Genomic DNA, 19,592 nt, shown 5'->3' with positions numbered 1-19,592 from the left:
AATGTCTGAAAATATCTGCAGAGTTTTTCCTTTGGCAAAAAAAAAATAACTACCTCTTACTCAGCGTGTTCTTTATAACTTTTGGCCTTCAATCGAAGAAAAGGCCAGATTATAGTAACAAAAAACAAGAGTTTTGACTTTTTCAGGGCCACTAAAAGCACAGGCTTTATTCAGGTGGTATTTTCCAATGTTCTCTAGTGTGGAACAAACAGAAACAGGTTGAAGATTAGAAGCCACATACCTACACAAATAAATATCACTTAATGCTCCAGATTCTCCGAGTTCAGACATTTAAGATCCACAGTCTATTCATTTTGATAGTATTTCATTTTTTCAAAGATTTTAAGCTCAGGAGCATTTCAAAATACAGCAATCTCATGCAGTCCCACTGAAAAAATAGAATTGTGTATTTTCTGCCATGTGAACATAGGGAGGCAACAGATGAGTTTCAATGACATGGTTTAGAGCGATCACTCAAAATTTCAGAGGAAATGGGTCTTTGATAGAGGGTTTGTTGGTGCGTTTGTCTGTTTTACCACAACGTTTGGTCAGGGCCAGCAGGGAGTCTCTTACGACTGGGGTGCATCGTGCATTTGGACTTTAAGAAAGCCCCACCCTATGCCAGGCACTAGCCTGTTTCTAACTTTGTTTTCCTGTGTTAGTCCCATCACAGATTAAAAAAAGGAATTAGTCTGACTGAAGGGACTTCACCACTATTAAAAAGTGAGCTTTGACCTTCATGGAGATTTCTGTGTACTGGCTTAGATGCCTTTTGACAACTCTGGAAAACAAGTTTTCCTGTTGTTGTCAATAGCAAGGAGATGAGGTTTATTTTTGGCATTCTAGCTAAAGAGTAGCATGGAGTTGCTTGAAGTAACAGTAATAGCCCAAAAGAGTGTCTCCTATGACCTGAAGGGCAAAAAATACTAAATAAATAAAAGGAATCTCTTGTAGGGTAAGAGGTCCTTTCTAGCTTAAGGTGACAGGATTCAACAAAGTACTGATATTAGCCATTTGGGGCCCATGGTCCAGCATGACCAGACCACACTCTGTGTGGAGAATAGGACCCAGGATGGGTGTAGAAGTGAAGCCCAGGACCAGGTGATAGAAGGTTTTTGAATATTAAAGGTTAGGATTTTATTCTGAGGCAACAGACACTAATCTCAATGAAAATGTATAAAAATAAATTGGGCAGCAATTTGGAGGATGAATTGGAGGCAGGGAGATGAGCTAAGAGACCACACTAATAGCCCAGACAAGAAATGTCATGCGCCTAAACCAGGACAATGCCACCCAATAAATAATTCAATGCGACAATAGTAGATTATACATCGCCTACACTATGCAGAACACAAGTCTATGCCATGGAGGAAATAAATAGAAAGACATGTAAGATACACAGCTTGTCCTCCAAGAGGTGCCCATTAAATATCTCACAAAATAAAGGGCACCTGGTGGCTCTGTTCAGTGTCTGACCCTTGATCTCAGCTCAGGGCTAGATCTCAGAGTGGGGAGTTCAAGCTTCACATTTGGCTCTGTCCTGGGAAGGTAACCGACTTAAAAAATAGATATGGCTTACGGAATCATGTACAAAAGTTAAAACATCAGGTGGGCTATGATTGGTGATTAATTACCAAAAGAAAAATGCAAATACTTTTAGTTAGAATCTGTCGAGGAACCAAATAAAGTGGCGTTTTTTGATGAGATTTAAAGAATGAGTAGATTTAATAAGGATGGAGGGGAAAGTACTCAGGGTGGAGAAATGGTTTAACTTAAGGGGAAAGTAAGATTCGGTCTTGTGTAGTATTATGACATTTTTGTAGGCAGATAGTTTCTGTGAGGATGTATATTTGAAAGCTGTTTTGTTGATTCCGTTTTTTGGCAAACATTTACCAGGGTTTCTCTGGGCAAGAAAGATGCCAAGGAGCAGAAGAAATGGTCAACTACCGAGAAGGACGGGAAAAGAAAGGCCAGGAGCTCAAGCTCAAAACTAAAAGCTACACTTTATTTTTCTTAAAAATGGATTTCGGTAAGATGATCAACCAGCCTAGTCATCAGGCTCTATAGAATCTTCCTTCAGTTTATCCCAGGCTTCTTTCCCCTCTCTTCCTACAGTCAAGCTTACACACCATGGTTGTCATTCCCTCCCCTGGACCTGGGTAGACCTCAGGTTCGGTGTCCTTCTAATTCATTCACTAGATGGTCATTTGAACATCGATGTGTTCACATCACTCCTCTGACCAGAAAATATGCAAACTCTCTGGTATCTCCCAAATCAGAGGAAACTCCAATACCTACAGATAAAAATTCTTTGTTTTTTTCTGCCTATCCAGTCTTAGTTTCACCATCCAGAAGCAATCAATGCTGGATTCTTTTATTGTTCCTGAGATACACTATTTTTCTCCCATTATTAGATCAAATTATCCCCCATGTTTAGAACTGCTCTGCCTTCCTTTAAATTTAACTCATTTCTCAAGGCTCAGATCAAGTTTCGCCTCTATGAAAGGTTGTCAAGGGTGTGTCAGTCTTATCTTCCAACTAAATGGTCAATCGTGGTACCATTTTGGCTTATTTTACTTAACTTTCAGAGTAATAGTAAGGTTCCAAACATGAAGGATACTCAGTAGCCATTGATCATTGATTAACTGATCAGCTCATTGATTGATTCTCAAACTCTTCCATAAAAATGCATGTGGTGAAAAAAAAATTACAAGCAGTGACATAAATGATTTCATTTGAATTTGCTAAGTTCATTTGTAAAAAAAAATTTTTTTAAGGAGTCTGCAAAGCTTTTTATTTTCTCTCTACATTTTTGCCTTGCAAATTTAGAGGGGGGGAAAAAACTAAACTATGTGGATCTTGGATAAGATCCTAACATTAGATTTTCTGGAATCCCAAGTTAATCTGATATTTATATGTTTTAAAAACTGCACTGACCTATATGGAAACTTCCATTAGGAGTGAGACTTGTGTGTTTATTTAGCTGGTGTATAACTTAGACATGTACAGACGTCATATCAAAGTCAAAATAATGAAAAAGAGAGAAGACCCAAATAGGAAAGTGAAAAGAAACTATTTGCTGCCGTCTGCTACAGGGTAAAAAGTAACTTGGTTTTCTTGGTTGTTGTTTTGCCTTTTTTTTCTTTTTTAATGCATTTGCAACTTCCAATCTCAGAGACCCATCCCATGTCCATTGCAAACGATTCTCTCAGTCTTTACCCTCAGATATTTAGCCTCAGAACACAACCACAAATTTTCTACAATAAGTGCATTTTGAAACTGCAATACTGAAACACCAAGAAAATGTGCAGTTTACATGACCTGTGCTAGAGTCTGAGAAAAACCAGATATAAAGCTTTGCTTTCACAAGCAGGTGGTGCTTGGTTGAACTTTGCCCTCTCGCACGGAAGGTTATGACGTTAAATCCCCATTTGGCACAAACCAGTGCATTCTCACACAGAGTGATTTCACAGAAGTGGCCATTGAGCATGGTAACCTCAGTGTCAGGACTTAAAGTTCTACCCCTTTCTTAGTTCTTCTACTTCTGTTTCAGATTCCAGAACTTTGTAAACCCTGCAACATTCCACAAAAGTGCAAGTAAGATCATTAACGTCATAGGACAGCTAGTAACAATAATTTCAAAAATAATTTTGGTCTTCATACAACTATTTTTAGAAAAAAATAATCCATCTATTACTGAAAATGTTAATGTTGATGAAGTATATCTGAACTTTGAGTCATTTTTTTTTTTAATCCAGAGAATGTAGAAAGAGCCCGGAAACAACATCAAAGATAAAATCAGGAAAGTAGTGCTATTCAGTAAAAAAGTAATATGCCACATATATAATTTTTAGTTTATATTTTATAGCCTAATTGAAAGATGCAAACTTTTTAGTTTGATAGCCGCATTAAAAGATGCAAAAAGATGGGGCACCTGGGTGGCTCGGTGGATTAAAGCCTCTGCCTTCGGCTCAGGTCATGATCACAGGGTCCTAGGATCAAGCCCTGCATTGGGCTTTCTGCTCAGCGGGGAGCCTGCTTCCTTCCTCTCTCTCTGCCTGCCTCTCTGCCTACTTCTGATCTCTGTCTGTCAAATAAATAAATAAATAAAATCTTTAAAAGATGCAAAAAGAAACCAATGAAGTTAATTTTAACAGTGTATTTTATGTAACCCAGTCTACTCAGAACAGTACTATCATTGTGGCATGTGATTCATATAGTAAATTATTGAAGAGGTATGTTATATATTTTTCTCCTATTAAGTCCTCAAAATTGTCTTCAAATTAAGTTTTATTACATCTGATGTGTGTTTATACTTACAGAATATTCAAATGCCCCCTAGTCACATTTCAAGGGTTCAGTAGCCCCATGTGTCCACCTCATTGGACCTCATAGCAATAAAGGTTGAATCTAGATGATAGATCACAAACCAAAATGAATTTATACTTTCTTATTTTTTTCCAATGCCCAAATACATTTCATAGCCAGTGGTTCTCAAAATTCTTCACCACCATGTTGCCTTAAATTGGGAAAAGTATCTTCTATTTCCTGTATGAAGGCAATGAAGCTAGATCGCCACACTTCAAATGTCCCCTCTCTTGCTTGCTGTGTGACTTATTATGGAACTTTTTTTGTGTGAAGTTTTAACTATTTAAGTACTCTCTACCCCCAACATGGGGCTTGAACTCATAACCCTGAGATCAAAAGTCACATGCTCTTCCTACTCAGCCAGCCAGGCACGAACTTCACTGTCTCTCAAGTTGAAAGCAGAGGAATATCAGACTGCCTTACAGGGTTTTTTTGTTCTTTTAATTTTTTTTTAAATAAATGGGTTGATACATGCAAAATACTTACAGAAGTGCTAGCAAACAATGTTTAGTAATAATATTATTTATTTAAGAGTTATCTATTAACACTGCTTTGCATCATTTTCTAGACAAAGGTATTGTCTAGATCAAAAGCTATTGTTGACTGGAAGACCACTAACTCAGTTAATATGAAAACCCTGGCTTGAGTGAGTCAGTTTCTCAAAATAACTGACTTCTGTACTCATTATAATTTTTTAAAATTTTATTTATGTTTTGTTTTGTTTTTAAGAGAGCACAAGTGGAGGGAGGGGTAGAGGGAAAGAGAATCTCAAGCAGACTCTGTGCTGAGCTCCAAGTCCAATGTGGGGCTGGACCCCACAACCCTGAGATCATGAGCCAAAATCAAGAGTCAGATGCTCCACAGACGGAGCCACCCAGGTTCCCCTAGAATTATTAGAATTAGAATAGTGCTTTCATGCATTCAACAATATTCATCCAGGTACCCAAAAGAGCAATTGACAAGATCTATGAACTCTGCCATCAGGGGAACTTTAGCTTCAGTGGATTGTTCTCAACCCTGTATCTTTCATTTCATGAGTCTTCAGTTATTATTAAAATGATTTAATATAGGCCTTACGTTAACATATGCTCTCCTCGCTTACATCTAGCACTGGGATGATGTTGTCTGCAAGTATTAGAAAACCCCAATCAAACCAGTATGAAAATACACTAATTCAAAGCTAGGGTAGATACCAATCCTGGTGCACCCTGAGCTCCTGCTGTTATTCGGTACTCCCTTTCACTCAGCCCTCCTCCATACTTCAGTTGTGTCAACACAGTAGCTTCCACCATGGTCCAAAACAGTTGCCATTAACAAGGGTAGCAATGGACACCAAAAGATTGCTCCTCCAATGATAGGGAAAATGTTTATTTCTTAAATCTAATTAGATCAACTTGTCACAGTCCATAGAAGAAATCATAAATGAATTGGCTTAATGCTGGGTTTTTGAATGATCATGGGTCAAGGGTATGGAATCACCAGGATCCAATACAACTCTGTAGTCTAGAAGTGAGATCGTGCCTAAGGAAGCAACAGGTAGCTGAAACAACTTGGGGTTTTGTTAGAAAGGAGGAGGTGAAACTGTGTGGTCAATTGGCAATGTCCATTACACAACGCTGAGAGGAACTTGTTTTGGAATATTGTTCTGAAGTGACAGAAGAGACAGTCTATGATTCAGTAAGCACTTGGGGATGTCACAAAATAGGTCACTGCTAAACAAAACCCAGAACACACATGATTTTCATCCCGACTGCATGAATTGTCTTTATCAGTTTAAATATGGCTGGAAAGTATTAAAAGAGAAAATAAGTCTAATACAAGGAATAGCTATAGAAATTTGATTTATAGCTCCACTTCCTAAAGTTTTGTGTGTGGAAATGTCACTTCTAGGAGTCACAGTTTTCTCATTCACCTCATCTCAGCCTCAAGTTCTGGTGGGGGGTATCAAAAGATATAATTCATGTGGAAGACATTTGTAAGCTTTTAACACAAAATAGAAATCATTTATTATCATTAACAGGAAAGTCAAAGCTTTCAAGTTTGGGGGAAAACAGTTCTCAATGCTGTATCTTTCGCTTCATGAGTCTTTAGTTATTGCTGATATGATTTAATATAGGCCTTATGTTAACATATGATTTTTGTGTTCCAACTACTTAGACAACAACATGCATTTCTTCTGAATTTGTATAACCTGTTTCAAAAATAAATACTTCTTTGCTCAATATGCATTCTGTAAAAGTTAAAAGCAAAACATGTAAATATTCTAGGTGGGACTGAACTAAAATATTCTTTTTTTTTAAAAAAGATTTTATTTTTAAGCAATCTATACCCAGCATGGGGCTCAAACTCACAATCCCGAGATCAAGAGTCACACGCTTTATGGACTGAGCCAGCCAGGTACCCCGGAACAAAAATATTCTAAGTATTAAATATTTTATCACAAAAGGCCTTTTAGAGTAACAAAATTTAATCTGCTGTTTCAGTTCTGTCTGTTTGTCCTTCAGTGATTACTGTCCTTCTCCTTCTACTCCTCTACCATCATTATCTAGGTCTTCTTTGTGTCAGGCCAATATTGCTTCTTGGGCTGTTGCCTGTTCTCTTAAAATTAGAATTTCCTGGGGCGCCTGGGTGGCTCAGTGGGTTAAAGCCTCTGACTTCGGCTCAGGTCATGATCTCAGGGTCCTGGGATGGAGCCCCACATCGGGCTCTCTGCTCAGCAGGGAGCCTGCTTCCTCCTCTCTCTCTCTCTGCCTGCCTCTCTGCCTACTTGTGATCTCTCTTTGTCAGATAAATAAATAAAATCTTTTAAAAAAAATTAGAATTTCCTTTTTCCAACTCATCCTACATATGGAAGCAGATTATTCCTCATAAATGCCAATTTAACTATATATTGTGCTTCATTCAAAAAGTTTCATTGCCTCCGTATTTCTGAGTAGCATAGAACAAGCACTAGATTAGAAGTCAACAGAATGAGAATCTGGTCATAACAGCATTAACTGCCTGGTTAACGCAGGGATTGTCCCCTCTCAACTCCTTCATTTGTAAACACTTGACTGGGTCTCTAAAATCTCTTCTGGCTCAAAATCCTGCTTGGCTTTGGATATTCCTGAAATCTATCCCTATCCTTATAATTTTAATTTTTTTTCCCAAACAATCTAACATAAAAATCACTGCCTCCATCCATCTGCTCTCCTCCTTCCAAAAGCAAAGCCAACATCATTTCACTTATATTGGCCTTCTTGTCTGGACAGGCCTCCCACTCCATTTATTCTACCTGTATCCTATATATTTTTCAAGACCCAACTCACATTCCTCAGGCACACCAGTTTATCAATCTTTGCCTCCAATCCTTCATTCAACAAAAACTTGCTGCATACCTACTGTGTGCAAGGCACTGGGCACACCACACTGAATAAAAGAGAGAGGACTCCGGCCCCTATGGAAAGGACATTCCACTGGAGTCAATAATTACTGAACAAGTGAATAAATGAGATAATTCCAGATTATGACAAATGCCTAAGAAAGAAATAAACTAAGTGGTCAGATAGGGAAGGGACAGGATGGTCTGGGAAGGCATATTTTAGCTGTGTAGTGCTGTGACATGCTCCCTGAACTAGTGTTGACTGACTGATTAAACCGAAGCCCAGCTCTGCTTTACAACAACAACTCCTTTTTATTTTTTTTTTTATTTTTTTTTTTAACTTTTTATTTTTTATAAACATATATTTTTATCCCCAGGGGTACAGGTCTGTGATTCACCAGGTTTACACACTTCACAGCACTCACCAAAGCACATACCCTCCCCAATGTCCATAATCCCACCCCCTTCTCCCAAACCCCCTCCCCCCAGCAACCCTCAGTTTGTTTTGTGAGATTAAGAGTCACTTATGGTTTGTCTCCCTCCCAATCCCATCTTGTTTCATTTATTCTTCTCCTACCCACTTAAGCCTCCCTGTTGCATCACAACTTCCTCATATCAGGGAGATCATATGATAGTTGTCTTTCTCTGCTTGACTTATTTCGCTAAGCATGATATGCTCTAGTTCCATCCATGTTGTCGCAAATGGCAAGATTTCATTTCTTTTGATGGCTGCATAGTATTCCATTGTGTATATATACCACATCTTCTTGATCCATTCATCTGTGGATGGACATCTAGGTTCTTTCCATAGTTTGGCTATTGTGGACATTGCTGCTATAAACATTCGGGTGCATGTGCCCCTTTGGACCACTACATTTGTATCTTTAGGGTAAATACCCAATAGTGCAATTGCTGGGTCATAGGGCAGTTCTATTTTCAACATTCTGAGGAACCTCCATGCTGTTTTCCAGAGTGGCTGCACCAGCTTGCATTCCCACCAACAGTGTAGGAGGGTTCCCCTTTCTCCACATCCTCGCCAGCATCTGTCATTTCCTGACTTGTTGATTTTAGCCATTCTGACTGGTGTGAGGTGATATCTCATTGTGGTTTTGATTTGTATTTCCCTGATGCCGAGTGATATGGAGCACTTTTTCATGTGTCTGTTGGCCATCTGGATGTCTTCTTTGCAGAAATGTCTGTTCATGTCCTCTGCCCATTTCTTGATTGGATTATTTGTTCTTTGGGTATTGAGTTTGCTAAGTTCTTTATAGATTCTGGACACTAGTCCTTTATCTGATATGTCGTTTGCAAATATCTTCTCCCATTCTGTCAGTTGTCTTTTGATTTTGTTAACTGTTTCAACAACTCCTTTTTAAATAAGAGCCTTAAAACTTGTGTTAGCTAAGCCATAACTTCTTATTAATTCCAAAATAATTTTTTTCCATAGAAAGGATCATTTCTGAACCAACAACATATTGCATTCAGTATTTTTTAAGTTCTAAAAATTAAGAAACCCTTGAGGCATTTCTCAAATCACGAAGGATACTAGGGCACCCACATTTTTTTTTGCTAATGTCATTTTCATACTCCAGGCTACTGTCCTTCTGATTATTTCTTAATGGTTTATTTCCTCAGGTGGCATCCTGCTTCTCTCCCTAGTGCCCTATCATGTCGCTGACATTATCACCACCCACTCCATCCCCTGGGCTGAAAACCTGCCACTGTATACCTTTTTATGAGGGTTAGAAACCTCACCCACTCGCATTACTGAGTCACTAAACCTCAGAGATTTCCCCTCGAAGCTCTACTCCTTAAATTTCCACAAAGAACCCAGTAACACTAGCATTTAAGTAATTCCAGGGTAACACCGTTTTTCTTACAAAACAAACAATTCCCTGAAGACAGTCTGCCTTTGGGCAGGCTCTCACCACCTCGCGGCTAGATTCCTGACTGCATTCTGCTGAACGTTCTCCCCTTCAGACCGGTCTCACTCCCGTTCATCGTACTTGGGGAAAGGGGTGGAAAGAACATGGAGCTGAAAGATGGATCAGACCCCAGTTGTTACCTTGATTCACCATTTTAATTAGTTGTTCAGCCTCTGGGATGATACCGAAGCTCTATCAGATTGTTTACTGGTAACTTATGTCATGTTAGAAACCGTGCTAAGAAATCTAAGAAGCATTGTACGCATTCTGCTTAACACTGGGCTGGCACACGGAGGCATCCAAATTTAACTCTCCTTCCCTTTTTCAAATTAAATCTGATCTCCACCTTCATTTCTCCATCGAGGAAAGCCTGTTCAGCGACCCTGTATCATTTACACAATCGGCTTCAGATCTATTAGCAGGCTCTTTTCATTCTGGTTCAATTACTTTTCCAGCTTTCTTTGATAGTTTCTTAAATTATCCCCTTTAGTCTCTACTAAGGCACCCTGGCCTGCTGTCAAAGCAGACATCTCAATACTCCTTGAGCTTCTCAGGTGGCTCCACACCCCAGGTCTTGGCACACATTGTTTTCTTGTCTGAAATGCCCTTCTTTCCTCTGAGATTTCCTTATTCCCTCTTCAAATTCTTGTCAAAACTTTAATCTCTTTAAAACTTCACAGACAAACCTGAGGCAGAGCAAATACTTCTGATCTCCCAAGTTATCTGTTCGCACCTCCATAATAGCTTTGTTGTTGTTGTTCCATAAATTAACCCATTTATTATAAGCTAGTGATGTTTCAAATGGTGGAGCTTCAATGGTGGAGCTTTCACTGGTCTTGCAATGTTTTCGGTCTTCTCATAGTAGACTTTACTATGAGGGCGGAGGTGGTGGTGTAGGTCCAGGGACCATCAGCCACTGTTTTATGGAGGAACCACACTGCTGCGTGCCCATGGCTTTTCTTCCCATCTTGGTTTTGCCACAGAAGGAGCAAGTATACTTGGCATGATGGCTTATTTCAATTTTATCCACCATTTTCCTGAGAGAGGCACCATAAGGTGTCCCATATTTACCAATGATTCTGACCTTTTGGGTCCATCTTAGCCGTATCCCCACAAACTAGGTCCAAGCTCAGAGACTATAGCCTTCTCACTGAGAAATCTGTCCCCAAGAATTAATCTTATTTCTCTTGTCAATCAGAAGCATTCTCATTGTTTGAGCAGATGTTCAAAACCTGTTTTTAGACCTTTTGGGGGCCTGTATCCTTGGATAGGAAAGAATTACATCTTTATTTTCACCAACTTCCAAGTAAAATTAGCATTTCCTTCCATTATGAATCTAAGCAACAAACAACAATAGCAGTAGCAAGACATGTGACTGTCACAAAGTACAGATATTTTTATGTCACGTTACAGTTGTTGAAGGTATTTTGAAACATTGTTTGCATTCATCATTACTTCCAAGTTCCAATAGTAATTAGACTTACTGCTAGAAACTTTAAAAAAATTTAAAGTGTGAATAAAGAAGCATATATATTATTCTATTACAGTTTTTTAAGTAAACATTTTGAGAAATTGTTGACTCACATATAATTGCAAGAAACAATACAAGGAGATCCTGTGTATTCTCAGTTTCCCAGTTTCCCCAATGGTGACATCCTACAAAACTATAGTAAAATATCATAATGGGATACTGACATTGATACAGTCAAGAAACAGAACATTTCTATCTTCACAAGGATCCCTTGTGCTGCCCTTTTATAGTCATGCAAACTTCCCTGCCACCCTACTCCATCCTTAAACCCTAGCAATCACTAATCTCTCCATGTCTATAACTTTGTTATTTCTAGAATGTCATATAAGTGGAATCCTCCAGTATATAACCTTTGGGGACTGGATTTTCTACTCAACATAATACTACGGAGATTCTTCAAGATATTGCATGTATCAGTGGCTTTTCCTTTTATTGCTGAGTAGTACTCCATAGTGCAAATCTTACACCATCTCTTTTGCTACTTAATGTTTTGAATTGGTTATCAGTATGCCCATCTTCCCCTTCCTTTCATGAGATAAGAACCGTGAATAGTTCTAATGCTGACAAATGGTCTTGGTTTTCCTTTATCAGAGAATGTCTTGATTTCTCCTTCATTCCTAAAGGACATTTGCCCTAAATATAGAATTTGGGTTTGACCGTTCTTTTCTTCCAGCACATAAAAATGACATGCCACTTTCTCCGGCTTCCATGATTTCTGATAAATCTCGTGTCATTCAAATTGCTTTCTCCCTATGAGTAAGGTCATTCTCTCTCACTCCTTACAAGATTTTGCTTTTTAGTTTTAGAAGTTTGTGTATGATACATTTTGATGTGGATTTCTATGGGTTTTTCCTTTTTGTGACCCATTTGCCTTCTTGATTATATAGGTTTAGTGTTCTTGTTGAATTGGGGAAGTTCTCAGCCTTCCTTTTGTTGTTATTGTTGTTGTTGTAATCCCACAAGTACATGAGGCATTGTTCATTTTTTTTCTCTCCATTTTCTCTACTCTTTTAAACTGGAGAAATTCTCTTTCATCTTTAAGGTCACTGATTATTGCCTCTGTCTCATCCATTCTAATTTTGGGCCCATTCATTGGATGTTTTTATTTAGGTTCTTGTATTTTTCATTTCTAAATTTTTCCTTTCAGTTCTTCTTGATATCTTCTATTTCTCTGCTGAAACTTTCTACTTTTCTTATGTTGTAAGTATGTCCATAATTGCTTACTTACTGAAATATTTTTATAAAGGTTGCTTTGATATCTTTGCCAGATAACTTTAACATTTCTGTCATCTCTTTGTTGGCATCTACTGATTGTTTCTCTTTTTTTTTTTTTTCTTCATTTGAGCTGAGATTAGCCTATTTCTTGGTGTGACAATTGATTTTGTATAATAATCTGGACATTCTGAATATTATGTTATGAGACTCTGGGTTCTATTGACACTTCCTGTTTTAGCTGATTTCATCTGACACTGTTCCAGCAGAAGGGAGATGCTGCCTTATTATTTCAGGTGGACTAGAAGTCCAAATTCCCCCCCTTGGCTTCTGTTGCTACTTGAGGGGAAGAGAAGTTTATCATTACACTGGGCAGGGGTAGGAGTCACAACTCTCCACTAGAACTCCACTACAACCCATTCAGCCTTTGCTTGCATAGATGTGGGTGGGGCCACAGATTTTTTTTTCTTCTATGGTGTTTGGCAGGAGTGGAATGCTTACTGTTTAAAGTTTTCTGTCTTGCTAGACTTTCCCTTTCCTTACCCTTTGGCTATAAAGAAAGAAAGCTTCTGTTGGGACTTTTTTGTCTGTGTGTATTGACATTTCTGAGTTGCCAGCTTTTTAGCTTTAGGTCTAGAATACATTAAGGCAAAAAGACAATCTAGGGAAATCACAACCATAACATTCCTTGGTCTCTAAAGTCTCTAGCTGGTCTTTTACTTCTCTCCACCTTTCAGAGTCTTTTTTTGTTTGTTTCATATGTAATGTCCAGGGCTTTTAGTTATTTTTAGTGGGAGGAATAAGGAAAAGAAAATGTATTCCACTTTTCTGAAAGTGAAAGTCTCCTCTGTCACTGTTTTTTTCTTTTTAAAAATATTTTGATTATGATATTTCAACATAATTATGGTATTTTGCAATCCTATATATATTTATGCATTTATTTATCTGAGAAACATCAGAGAGCCCTAGAGTTTCCACAGAACCATCACTTTAAAGAAAAGTTCAAAATGGAGACCCAAAAGAAGTAGCACAGAATTATATTCCAAGATGACACAATTGGCCCAACAGCCTTCTTTAGAGTATGAATTGGCTTTCTAACTTCCATACATCCTCTCCAGCTCCACCCAGGGTTAGGACAATTATATGGAGAGTTCTAGGGAGCCATCCATTACCAGGCAAGGTTGTGGCTTACAAAGTGACCCAAGTCTTCAGACCTACCTCAAAACTCCAGAGAACAACACCTCTCACCCTAACTGAGAAGTAGTTAGTATTCTTCCCATCACTTTGGGTGTGGCTTTTCCACTCCCCAGGGTAGCCCCTTCTTAATTGTGCGATATTGGAAAATACCTTTTCAATGGCCCAGAATACTCATATGTGTGCCTCATACCCTGAAAGGAATGAAAGTCTTTCGTCACCCTGATGGCAGATGAAGCAGAAGGGAAAGACCACACACCAAGACTAAAGAAGGACTGTTCAACCACTGTCACATCACATTTAAATGTATATCTGCCCTTTCATGAGACTATGAACTCCTCAGAGGAAATAAACTGTTTTACATTCCCTTTTATTCTCAGAGTTTAACACAGGTTGAGACACATGAAAGATGCCTAATAAATGTTGTTAAATGAATAAATAAGCAAATCTATCCCAGAGAAAAATGATACATGTTAGACTTTACCAAAAGACTGCACACTTGTTTATTTCTAATTTAGCTTAAAAAACATTCTTAAGTCATTTAAGACAAATATTAGTCATTCCTTGGACTTCCATTCCTAATTTCTTCTTTCTTTTTTAAGACTTTATTTATTTATTTATTTATTTATTTATTTCTAGAAAGAGCATGTGAGTAGGGGGAGGGGCAGAGGAAGAGGGAGAGAGAATATCAAGCAGATTCCACAACCAGCATGGAGCCCAATGCAGGGCTCAATTTCATGATCCTAATATCATGACCCGGGCCAAAATCAAGAATCAGACACTTAACTGACTGAACCAGGCACCCCTCATTCCTAATTTCTTCTTATCCACCCATTATTACTCACCCAAACTTAGATGATAAAATGTATGCATAATTTCTTCATTTCACAGACCATCTTGGATGGATGTCATGCATACAGCTACCTCACAAATATGCTAAAGATGGCACAAGGTTTCCAGGTCTCGTCATAACAACACTATTCCCCTCCTCTGTTTCTTTACCTGCATCCTGAACACGTCCTAGGACAAGAGTCTGGGACTGTCGCCCTCAACAAAATTTAGGTAAGTCCCCGTGATCTGCCAGTGACTGATGGTAATATCTCTTGTTAGCTAGAGTCTGGAACACAAAAAGATAATGATCTCGAAAGCAGTCTCATAAATCTTTAACCCATGTAGCCCTTCTCAACAGCAAACTCTGATTGAAAGCAAATCACAGTGTAAAGAAACCATTTGCACATCTCAGTGTTACCTAGCTACCCAACCAAGCCCAAGAAATGCAATGAACATTACCCGGGAGTTGAAAGGAAGTGACTAAGTAAGAGTTGAGAAATGGTTCACGGCATCAGGAATGACAACGTGTAAAGAAGGGGTGGCATTCCACGCCTCCTCGCTAGGCAGGGCATCCAAGACAGCCTATGAGCTGTCATGAAAGATAAACAAAGGTTTGTCTTACTAAGGCCAGTAACAAAGGAAGCTTGGCAGTGAATCTGACAGCTAATACTGTGAGTGAGGTTACTGACGACAACAATTAATGAATAACCTGCCTGGAACTCTTCATCAGTGAGATAGGAATTATTGAGGAATTCACAGACTCAGGTCTCAGAGGGAACACCTTCTGCATAGCCCAGATAGATAAGGAAATTAAAAGAGTGTACTTTTTCAGGCAGATCATTTCATTCCTATGATTAAAACAGAAAAGATGTGCAATTTGAATTAAAAACAAAACAAACATCTGAACTAAATAAAAAGTTTTGATGAGACAAAAAACAGATTTTAGGTATATTGTAAATATCGTGCATGCAAAACACAGATTTTTATAAGGATGTTTTAAAATTGTCTTGCTTTATTATAAAATTGGCATTATAGATTACGTAAGTGCCAAATTGCATAAAATCAGGTAGTGTCAAATGTGTTTCCTAAAGTGGTTAAACTTCCAAAGGGACTAGTTTCATTTCCAAGTAGATTGAGCATGTATGCATGTGTACAGCTCTGTTCATTCCAGGTCAGACTAGAAATTGTGGGGAGGAATGGGGATTAGTCAAATCTTTTCTACAACCATTTTCTATAAAAAAGACAAAAACTTTTGTTGACCATTCAACTGGTGTCTAAATGGAACAGGAAATATGAACAGGAAAGTCACATAAATCCAGAAGGGTTAGAATCTGTTTTCCCCTTTAAAACCTTTGAGAATTCTGTGTCATATAGTACCTGAACTTTTTATGGTATTGTAAGGTATCTAAAGGATATAGTTCCCTTTATCTCTTACTAGATTTTTATACTTTCCTATTTTCCTATTTTTGCGCTCAATTTGTAGTATATAATCTCATTTCCTTAAAACAAAAAAGCTTACTGACATCTATTAAGAGTCAACCTACTAGAATAGAGAAACAATAAAAAATGGCATCTATATTCTTAATAGATGTAGTATATAATACAATATGCAGTATTAGAAGTCTACTGTTAATTGTGCAGCCAATACTAAATTATTATAAACAACAATTATTGGTAATTATACTGACGGTAAATAGTAATTCAGTGATTCTAACTTAAAACTTGCTCATGAACACAAATGATCCCATCATTATAGATGCTAATAGGACCCAGAGCTTATCAGTTCTTAATGATTTAGCCCCTCATCTTCAGTGTCAACTTGATTGTTTATGCTTTTTATTTTTTTAAGGTTTATTTATTTGAGAGAGAATTGGAGGGGTGGGAGGGGGGCAGAGGGAGAGGGAGAGAGAACTCAAGCAGACTCCAGACTGAGCAAGGAGCCCAACAGGGGGCTCAATCTCATGACCCTGAGATCAGAGCTTAGCAAAACCAAAAGTCAATCGCTTAACCAACTGTGCTACCCAGGCGCCCCGAATGTTTATACTCTTAGTGATACCTTAGAACCATATAATGCCTAACAGGGTGCAAGGTGTTTTCACAATCATACGTAACCTATACTAGGATAGCAGTACATAGAACAGGTCTTTTAATAACTAATCCAATCTTCTTATTTCATAAGACACAAAGAACTAGAAAGGAAAATGACTCACTAATATCACTTGGCTCACTTGGGACAGAACCAAGACAAGACTTCAGACCCAGCCCATTTCCCACCACGTGAGTTGCCTCAACTAGAGTAGGTCCTTTTTTTTTTTTTTTTTTTGATTAGTCATCAAACTGAAGACCCATGAATTTAAGTGACATTTTCAAGGTTGTGTGGAAAATAAGTACCAAAATCAAAAGGAAAGCCCACTTTCCACTATTTTTCTTCCTTTTTCATCCGTTATGGAAATTTGATTTATAATTATAGGTTATTTATATACAAGAAAAATGGATTTTCCCCCAAAATTTAATAATGAAACTCCTTTCAGCCATTGAAAGAATCATTGTAATGGAGGACATAAGCATATGATTTTTTTCACCAGACATTTGAAAACACATGTTTGGAACCAGGTAGATAAGTCAGGCCTGAAGACTAAGAGTCTGGATTCCTCACTGTGTACACGCAAGTTAGTGCTGGAGAATAAGTTAGCTTCCCCAGGAAAAGCCTGTCATGTGGAGAGATAACAGAAGAGACCAAGCATCTATTAGAGTATATCAAGATTTGAGAGACATGTTGAGGTTCAGCAAAAGACACTGAGGAATAATTAACAGAGATACCACTGGAGTCAAGAGAAAATGCTGTTCTAGAAGCTAAGGGAGAAGAAAGTTTTGGAAAAGTAGTTCAGGCCATACAATTCAAAATGCTAGAAAAATATCAAATAAGAGTTAGGAGGCCATAGGACCTAGCATAGCCAAAAAGATGTTGCTAAAGATTAACTTTAGCTTTATTGTTAAAGAAATATAGGGAATTTTTTTACATCATTTTTGCCCAAGAGACTAGCAAGACGAGAATTATTCCCCAAAAGTCTGACGCACCAGGGGGTAGGGGTCAATAGCCCCCCTCCACACAGCAATCTGTGGGGGCTGGTGAGGAGCACTGCATCTTGGGAGGAGAGATGAAGTAGTAAGCTGGGCGGAGGAGGCAGAGGGAGCACTGGGAGCAGTGCGTGGGGAAAGTGACAGCATCCCACGCCCTCCACTGTTTCAGAGAGAGACGCACCAGGGGGTAGGGGTCAATAGCCCCCCTCCACACAGCAAAGTCATGTTTGGAGAATACCTTCCAGATGCCGGCAACGGGGCCCTTAGGTGAGCTCCACCAGCATACCCTCAATGTGAGAAGAAAGAGATTGCACAGGCCTGGGACAAGCCACACACCATTAGCTTAGTATCATGTAGTGTAAATTGAGATGAGAAGAAATTACAGAAAAGACAATCACAATTGTACAAATAAGAAGAAATAAAAACTGAAACTAAAATGATATCAGTAGGGACAGAAATGTGACAGAAGGTGCAACCAGTATTTTTGGAAGTAGTAAAAGCATATCTATATATCTATATATATAGATATATAATATATATTATATAACATATATATTAAAAACATGTATATTATATACATATGTATGTTTTACATGTCATATACATTTATATATGTATAATACATATATATGTGTTATATATATTGTAATTCTAGCCTTCGAGGAATCTTTGTTGAGGGGAAGATGAATTCTTACACATTTAAAATGTGAGTTGATGATACAAGGCCTTCTGGTACAGTAAGTGCTGATACCATGGAAGCTTTGTTAAAGAGGTATGGCTAGAGGAAAGTCACTTGAGATATTTTTAATTTATATAGAAGTCAGGCAGCAATTTTTTTAGTGCTGAAGAGAAAGTGTTGGTTTAAAAATTGCGCATTAACTTCAAATACGGAGATCAGTAATTAAGCTGAGGTGGCGTTAGTCATTTAAGTAGGCATCTAGTCAAACCAGTCATGAGACTTCTTTTCATTTCTGAGCAGAAAAAAAATTATATGGCTTTACAGAGGCACTTATCAAAATACTGTGGCAAAGAGCAGTTTTAAATGAACTTTGGTGAGCATTCTCAGAAGCAATGTCTCACAATGTCCCCTAGGGTGTTTGTGAAGACAGTAAGAGGAAAAATGCAGGACACCAAGACCTGGGATTGACAGGCAATCCATTGCCAGATTCTAAGTGGAAATTCAGCTGCCCAAGCATGCCATGAAGCTAATTTAGGAATCACAGTCTTTTGATGACACATGGTTTACAACCTGAGAAAGAACAAAATTGTCTGTCTGAGAGGCATGAGATTTTAATTCTCTCCCCAGTACCTGCCTTTGGGCACAAAACCAGAGGGCTCCCAGAGCACTATTTTACCAGTACTCCCACCAGCGATCTCCCTTTATAGACACAGGTGGAGACTGCAACCTCCTCTCCCCAACATTCTCCCCCTTTTGCCAAAAAAGGAAGACAAGAAAGAATCTGTGGGGGCTGGTGAGGAGCACTGCATCTTGGGAGGAGAGATGAAGTAGTAAGCTGGGCGGAGGAGGCAGAGGGAGCACTGGGAGCAGTGCGTGGGGAAAGTGACAGCATCCCACGCCCTCCACTGTTTCAGAGAGAGACGCACCAGGGGGTAGGGGTCAACAGCCCCCCTCCACACAGCAAAGTCGTGTTTGGAGAATACCTTCCAGATGCTGTCAACGGGGCCCTTAGGTGAGCTCTATCAGCATACCCTCAATGTGAGAAGAAAGAGATTGCACAGGCCTGGGACAAGCCACACACCATTACTTGCAAACTCCAAGACTGAAGCATTCGATTCTCTCGGCCACTCTCCTGACGCTGCAGTTTCATCTTCTTGGTCTCTGTTTCTCACTTATAGGTTCTTCTTCCAAGTCTCTTTGTCTGATAGGGATGTATCTGAGAAAGGGCTCAGAGGAGAAAGACCTAGGATTTCAGGTGGATGGGAGTGGGCCATTTATTGTGGCATGCAGTGAGAGGGCGGTGTTCCCCGAGGGGCAGTATTTAGGATGGCTCGCGTGACAGAGCTGCTCTGCTGTGGACCTGTCATAGCAGGGGAAGCACTACAGTTCTGGACTCCAGTCAGCGGAAGG

General features: G+C 38.8%; 1 pseudogene across 1 annotated transcript; it reads right to left on the bottom strand.

Moving 5' to 3' along the window:
* Positions 1 to 10,481: 10,481 nt before the first annotated feature.
* On the bottom strand, positions 10,482 to 19,332 carry LOC309849964 (large ribosomal subunit protein eL43 pseudogene; annotated as a pseudogene). Its single transcript has 2 exons — positions 19,270 to 19,332; positions 10,482 to 10,738 (listed from the first exon to the last, which is right to left on the bottom strand). The product of its transcript is annotated as a large ribosomal subunit protein eL43 pseudogene (transcript).
* Positions 19,333 to 19,592: the final 260 nt, after the last annotated feature.

This window comes from Mustela nivalis, assembly GCF_964662115.1.
Source record: "Mustela nivalis genome assembly, chromosome: 16".
Lineage (NCBI taxonomy): Eukaryota > Metazoa > Chordata > Mammalia > Carnivora > Mustelidae > Mustela > Mustela nivalis.
The sequence above is the reverse complement of the archived record's forward strand: the minus strand, read 5'-3'. Positions and strand labels throughout refer to the sequence as shown.